This window comes from Rhyacophila brunnea, unplaced genomic scaffold (genome assembly GCF_057557595.1).
Source record: "Rhyacophila brunnea isolate RB1 unplaced genomic scaffold, BYU_Rbru_1.0 scaffold_34, whole genome shotgun sequence".
NCBI lineage: Eukaryota > Metazoa > Arthropoda > Insecta > Trichoptera > Rhyacophilidae > Rhyacophila > Rhyacophila brunnea.
In genome coordinates this window covers 1,275,613-1,283,883 of record NW_028233006.1, presented here as the reverse complement: position 1 = coordinate 1,283,883, position 8,271 = coordinate 1,275,613, and positions in this window count along the sequence as shown.

Below are 8,271 nucleotides of genomic sequence, written 5' to 3'. Positions count from 1 at the left end.
TATTTTTCTTTTATTTTGCACAATAAACTCTCAGTTCGTTTAGCAGTAAGTATCTCCGAAAAATACCTGTAATAGTATATTAAATATAAAGATAATTTTCTATGAATGATAAACGGACCACATTGTCTTTTTCTAGTTTAATATAGCGGCTTTTCTGTTAGATAGTCGACTTATAAATTTGAGCTATCTATTAAATTGTGCTAAAATATAATCTGATTTGTGATCTATATGCGTAAACCCACTATTTTAAATTTCTTTCTGAGTAAGTTCGTTCTTTATTTGGTGATTGATGATGTAAAATATATATTATCTGCATTATAAACAGTTAAAAATATTTTATTTGTAGATATTGTAAAAATCGCTGTAATATTGAGATAAAAACTACAGTCAAAAGCCGAGAAAAAGTTTAAAATGAATTACACATTCCTAAAAAATGTTCAATATATACTTGATTTAGTATTGGAAATGTATATTGCTCTTACTTCTCTTTACAGGATAAAAAACTATTGCATGAATAGATTTATGTGATTTTCGTACACAACCAAGTTTACCAGTGTCTTATTAAGCTATAATAGATAGTTGTGATAATTGTATAAGTAGGGTTATGATTTAGATTAGTAAAAAAAATTATAAAGTATTTTTTATTTATTGTCTTAATTTACTGTTGTAATTTTAGTTTTTGTTCACAGACACAGCTTGCTTTATTCTCTGTACGCACAGCGTATTTATACTTTGGGCTATCTTCTTCCCTCCAAAGTCCTATTCAATACTCTTCCTTCTTCCTATGCCTATTAATTAAAAGGTTTTTCCAATCCCTGGTTTGTATATATGCCTCAACCTGGTATGTGACATCTAGTTCCTTCAGGTACCTTTTATGATATCGCGTCACCACAACATCCCATTTTTAACATATAGGAATATTTTTGTTTTGCTAATGTATATTAATGAAAGCTCAGATGCTACCAGCTCATACTTTCATAATTTTTTGTTTATAACCCTGTTACCATTGTCAATACTTAGCACGCCAATTTGATCAGAGTAATGCAGTTCTTCTTTTTGTCATTTGATAAAATATATAGTCTTTCAAACGATAAACTGATTCCTGATTTATTTATTGTATCTACTTTGACCTCCGCGAGTTCGTTTTTCATTATTTCTTTTGCAGAGTGCCTGAGAATTATTTTGGATTGTTAATATTGTATTTTCTTGCCAACATTGTAAAACTGTCTTGCAATCTCGTATTTCTCCTTGTATTTTTATGATCAAGCATTTTTTTACATTTGCTTGCACAGTGCTCGACAGTTTGATATGAGTCGTTACTGTGCTTATTCTTGATCTTCTCCAAAGAAAATGTTTCTATCCTGAACAAAAAAAATCTTTGCAATCCTGATGGTCTTTTATATTAATGTTGATCCCACTTATTAGATCCTAAAATTTCAAGCGCTGAATTTTTATGCTGATTGAAGAATTTTTGATGTAGTTTTGTTTTTGCGTTGTATTTTACACAATAAACGTTCTTTTTGATTTAATTCAAGCACAGAAAGATCTATTTCAAGGAGGTCGTATTTTGTTTTGAAGAATCCATTATGTACTGTTAGATAAGTCGCATTTTCGTTTTCAAGACTCAATATACTTTCTTTTATGAATGATTATCATTTTTATTGGCTCAGAGTTGCGTATAGTGGTAGATAATTATGACGATTTAAATTCATTTTTTTCAATTCCTGTTTCTTTAATATCTTTTGAGAAAATTACCTCTTTTATATCATGGATAAGAGTATTTATCATTTTTAATAGTATCCATTTTGTTTAATTGTCCAGCTTTCTAAATTATTCTGATTCTAGCTTTTGTAAGCCCAAGGAGTAGTTTTATAGTGATATTGCATATTCATTGCAATTTCTATGTTCACAGCATTTAGTTTTATTTTGAATATGGTTTTAACTCATTCTAGAATTCTTTTCTAGTTTTATCCATTGTTTCGGGTTTAGTTCCAGATTTAGAATCTTCCAGTATCCAGAGATATTTACATCCATCTTTTACTTCTATTACTGTGGCAATTTTTTTGCAATTTAAATTTTAGCTGCTATTTTGGTCACGTTAATTTCCATTTCAATACATCTGAATAATTGTGTTGCTTCATTGGACATTAGTTTTAAGTTACTTTCTTCTTTCGGAAGATTAATTTAATTATTGATGAAAAGATAATGATAAGTTGTAAATGCCTTCTTATCAAGGTTTTTGTGTATTTCAAGGAACTTTTCATTTAATCGGTGGCTTAGCGGATCCATATAAAGAATAAACAGTGGTGGATATAAACTATTTCCTCGTATAATCCCCAATTCAATTTCTTTCTTCTGTTATTCTTTAATTTTGAATCTATGAGATATATGTCAGTTTTTTTGTTAGTTAAGATATAAAAGCAATCATCCATTCTTGTATGTTAAGATTTTTTAAGCAAGACAGAAAAGAACTCGTGATCGATTGGATCAAATGCTGTTATTTTCTTGATCATACTTTGTGTTATTAATTTTTATGTTCATTTTTTATTGCCACGATAATATTCGCACACATCTTAGCTCCCTGTACTCTTCTGACCGTCCCAAGTTGGTTTTCCGATTGTAGTAATCTAGATTTGACGTCTTTCCGTATTATAATTATAACTGATTATGTGTTACTTTGTTAGAGTTTGACTTGATGCTATAGGTCTGAATTTTTCTCCGTTTAAAACCTCTTGTTTGGGTATATGGAATGTGTTTTTAGGTGAAAACAAACTTTTTACCTCTTGTTTTTAAGGCATACTATAGTAACTGTTTCATACAATATTAGGTGTAATTTCATAATGTAATTGTTTAAGTTGTTGTAAATAAAATCACAAACTGCAGCTTTTCAGTTAGTATGGTACGTGATGATTTCGAAGAATTCTGTTTCAGTGATAAAACTATTTGAGACGTGTTTTCTAGCGCGTTTTTGCGCATATAAATTTATAATGTATATAATTTCTGTGCTTTTAGTCAACATATTTTAAGTATTTTCTTTATCTGCCTTAATTCATGGTTTACAGCATCTATCAATACCCTATAAAATTATCTTCTGTTGACTTCGAACAGGCCGTTTTTTATGTATATTCTTTTCTTTTTTCATATTGCTCTATCTGTTTATTTATTATCTTTTTTCTATCGTTAGTTTTACTAATCGTTTAAGGTCATCATAGTTTTTTGTCAAGTTGCTTGTTTTGTTGTCGCATGACTTTTCTATAAAACTTTGATTCGCTTTCTAAAAGTTTTATGCGTGTTTCTTATGTCGGATTTGATTTCTGTGTTAATTGTTCATACTTTTGAATTTTTCTACTTTTATTAATATGTAGTTCTATCCTGTCTGGGTAGGTTTCAATGTAGATTCTTCGTAACTCTTTAGGACGGCTTGAAAGATCTTTGTTATATCGCACATGCTTTAGGGGCGGTGTTTTGTGATATGCGAATTTACGTCTATATTCAGGCCCGCATGAAAAAAATTTTATATTACGTATAGGGTAATTTATATTCTCTCGTTGGGTTTATGGTGGCTGTATTTTCCAAGTTCCTCAGTACTCTATGAAATTTCGTTTTACATGTATCGAGATTAGTGGAATTGGTTAGTGTTATATAGTCTCCCTCTTTGTTCTTTTTTTTTTAATCTTTTCGTTTTTTTTTCTATAAACGTCTGGATTTGTCTTCTTTTCCCTTCACTATCTTTTAGAACGTTTGATGATGTGTTTGAAATTTATGTTATGCTCATATCACAGTTTAATTATCGTTTTGAATCTAGAAAACTCTTACCAGCCAGGTCTTGGCATTATTCCAAATCTTCATAGGATCGAGGTATATGCCTCTTGAACTTAATTCTCTTATATGGCGTGGGTATTCTTGCTGATTACTATGAGAGTAAGAAGAGCCGTTGTATAAATGCAAGTTTCCGTTTGAGATTCAGGCAAATTGTCTGTTGAACTTGACGTTACAGGATCGGTTTTTGCATGTTTGTCTTTGTAGTTCATCTCTCCTATTTTTTTTTATCACCCATTAGTTTAACATATTGCTACTATTTATAACAAAAAAGATGCAGGATTCATGAAATTAGAAATCGAAATCGCGTATCGTATAACACTCTGGGCTTAAATCCTAAAGACTCTAATACAGGAAATATTCGAATTGAAGGTATGAATTTAAATATCCGCTAGAAGATTAAAAGTGAGATAAAGAAGCATATACAAAAAATAGAAAGCAACAATATAGTTGAAATATATGGGCCTTGATGTATTATTCAAGCAGATGAAACAATGCTTAACAATACTTAACGATGAATCTAGCCTCATCGGGAAGAAGAGCACTACAATAAATCTATCTTTTTGAATTTAGACTCCAGAATAAAACTTTTCTGAGGTGACGTAGTGGTTGCCTAAAAATAATTAAAGTAACTCCTAGTGAATGTCATTAAGAGGGTCTTCAAAGGTATTATCATGTATATACATGAATGGAATGGTTACAATGACATTATATCGAATGAAAATAAACAAAACATGACCCCAAATAACTATGATTTTTTATATACAAGCTCAAATTTTTTTAGTCTTACAACAAAAAGCTTGCTATTGGATAAAAAAAGAAACGGTAAGAAAGAAACATAGAGAGATATATTGAAGTTATTTTTTTTTATTCTATGCAAGATAAGTTGTATGAAGCATTACTTATCTTCATATAATTTTAAAAATTCCGGCTTAAATTTTTTATAAATATTATATTAATAAATACTATATGTAAATTAGATCATGCAAGGAGTTTAAAATCGCGTACCGATAAAGCAACCATGCAAGATCTCATACTATGCAAAAAAATTGACTACGTCCATTGTTAGTGGATTGGCAGTTGACGAAGATAGATCACGGGGAAAATTCGAAAGATTTATCCAGGAGCATAACGATGTTCCTAATTGGCTAACTATCTATCTACAGATGGAATGTATAGAGAGAACTAAACCCATAAATAAAAGATTACATATACTATATTTTACTAATTTTAATAGATTATTTACATTTTTTTATAGCAAATTCAAAAATAGTATAAAAAAGATCAATATTATCGACCGATTTTATGTCAATAGATATTAATTATATGATCATATGCCAAAATTTTAACAGTTTGGATTCTTGACTGAACCTGTATTTTTATAAGAAGTGTATTTTTTGATTACTTTACAACTTAAACAATTGTAAAGGAAACGTGCTAACATCACACCCATATAAATTTATAAGAGTAGATAATTTTGTTCTATTTACACTGAGATTCTACGTTAGCGCATCAGGGTCGTAAAGCAAAATAGATTATAAACTTGACATTAATTAATTTATTTATTTTTATCAGTCAAATTAAAATGTATGTAATTTTCTCATTGTATTTTTTATTTATTATGTAGCGCAACGAAAAAGATGGTTTTTTTAAAGTAGTAGAAGTGGAGTTAGATATTTTATATATATTATGAATATAAGAGGTATTATGTTCTTTTTGACGTAATATATAAAATTCAGGATGATATTTTATCTATGATGCTGATATATAACTTAAAACGCGGGAATATATTGAATCTATAATTTTTGTTATTTACTATACTTGAATCTTTTCACTACTTATGTAAATAAAATTTCGATCATGATATTTTATATTGTACTGTTTATATTGTGACAACTTCAGATAAAATCTTTTTGCACATTGTATGAACACTTAAGTATAAATAGATAAACATACATAAAGCCAAAGAATAACATCAATATAGTTAGAACACAGAATTTTTTGTATAATTAGTAGCAGCCTCGCAGATAAATTTTCAGGCAATTATGTCAAAATTATAATTTTTTTTAAATTAGATTAGTTAAATAAATATATCAGATTCGAATGATATTTAATTTTTTTCTGATCATAATGATCGGAAACATAATCAGATGGCCTTATTATTAATTTAATCAAGTTATTCAGCAAAAAAATTTGAAGCTAGTGTAATTTAATAATTTTATTTGTCTAAATTTAGATTTATTTATTCCACAGCAAACCTTTCAAATATATAGGCGGTAAAAAATCTTCAAAATAATTCTGCCCAAGAAATCTTTCTTAATCAATATCAAACCTTTTTTACTAGCAATCGCTTTCTTAGGATAGAAAAATAAATCAATTCATGTCTTCCAGTTTTAATAAATTATAAACGAGAACATTTGTGATTTTTCAGAAACATTTATGGAATCATGATCTTTTGTTTTGTATTAAATTTTTTACATGCTTTTATATGCATATTCAACAATCATATAATTATTTCGAATTTTCATGCTTTCATATGACCTTTAAGTTATAAAATTAGTTAATCTATACAAAATATTATTTTAATCAAATTTTGATACATTTTGCAAAAAAAAACGAAAATCCTTTATGTTTGGAATATATCTAATTCAAAAATATGATCTTAAACTTAATTACCCGATGTCTAATTAAATGTTCATATTTCTATATAATGCAAAGGTGATATTTAGTGCAAACATCGCCAAGATAGTATTTTTTTTAAAATAAAAAAATAAGAAGTGCTTTTAAGACAAAATATTGCTATAAACATTTTTTTGTCCTACTTTATACGCATAAAAACAAAAATTGTTTTTTATGCCTTATCTTCTTGTAAAGCTTCATAAAAAAATTCTCTTGTTGAACAAGATATATAGGTTTTTTTACTATATATTGGAAATTTATGATAGTTTTCGGCTTGTATTTAACGAAAAATAAATTTACAAATTTGCATCACTATTCAAACCAATCTTTTTTGGTATAAAACAAAAACATTTTTTAATAAAATTCAGTTTATTAAAACTTAACATATTTTGAATGTGAGAAACCGTACATTGTGATGTAAATGATTATTCTATAAAATTTTTATTGCGATTTTTAAGGAATGCCAAACGTTTTTTCGAATGATGAATCTAAATTAGATCTTATATATTTTTTAACGGTAAATTCTGGTTAGAAAATAAAAATTAGATCCAATTTTTTTAGAATTGTGAACATGAAAAATATAATAAAGAATGTTTAATTCTTAGAAACATAGTTATCCATAAAAAAATGGCAAGAATACGCTATGAGAAGGTTGCTGTTAAATATCCGTAGGATTCGAATGCTATATAACTTTTATTTATCATGGAGAAATAAAATAAAAATCCAAAGACAAAAGTTTGCAATGAATTTATAATAAATTGAAGACTAAAGCCAGAAAAAAATTGCTTTACAAAATACGGATAAAATAATGAAATGATTTTTCAACAAATTACATTATAATGGGTGAATTCCAAGTCAAAAACTAAATTTTTTTTTAATTTACTTTAATGAAAAGCTGTTGATGTAAAGATTATATCTAAATCTATTTTTTTTTATCATTATAAATTTTATTTTTAGAAAAATAGATTTAATCGATACAAATATAGTTTTTCTATATCCAGTCACGATTATTTACTTTCTTTTTGCCTAAAAATAAACTATAATATATTATTTCAGAATGAGAACAGATATATCATGTTATAGTCTTGTATTCTAATAGTAAATCGACTTTTTGTTATTAGAACAGAGTTATAACATAATTTAGATATAGTATTTTGTATTTTATGGTTTTTTTTTTAATTTTATAAAATTTATTTTTAAAAACATATATCGATCATAAAGGTATTTTGAATATAAGTTTTAATGATATCATGAAATAAAAACAAAATCTATCCAGTTCGATGTGATTATATCGAATGTTTGACCATATTTAAATCTACAATTACCGATAACAGAGTCTTATTTATTTTTAATATATCGATTGTAAGTTATATTTTATCAATAAACTCTATTCATAAATAGATAAAATATAAATTTTTCGAATTTAAAAAGAAAAAACACTCTTTGTTTATTTTTAAGTCAAAATAAATGCTATTTTATTATAATCAAAATATATTCGCATTTATATTTACAAAATATTTACTCCACGTTATTTTAAAAATGTTATTCCTTTTTTTCTATAAAAAATATGGATAATTATAGCGTATTATTGACTGTAAATTGCATTTTTTGTTCTTAATAGTTGAATAATTTTATTTTATAATATAGAAACATTTTTTTAAGATTTATATATCTGACATGAATTTAAAAAGAGTGCAATTTTAACAAATAAATTTATTATAAATCATAAAAAAAACGGCTAAGCGAAGATAAAATCATTAAAACTAATAATTT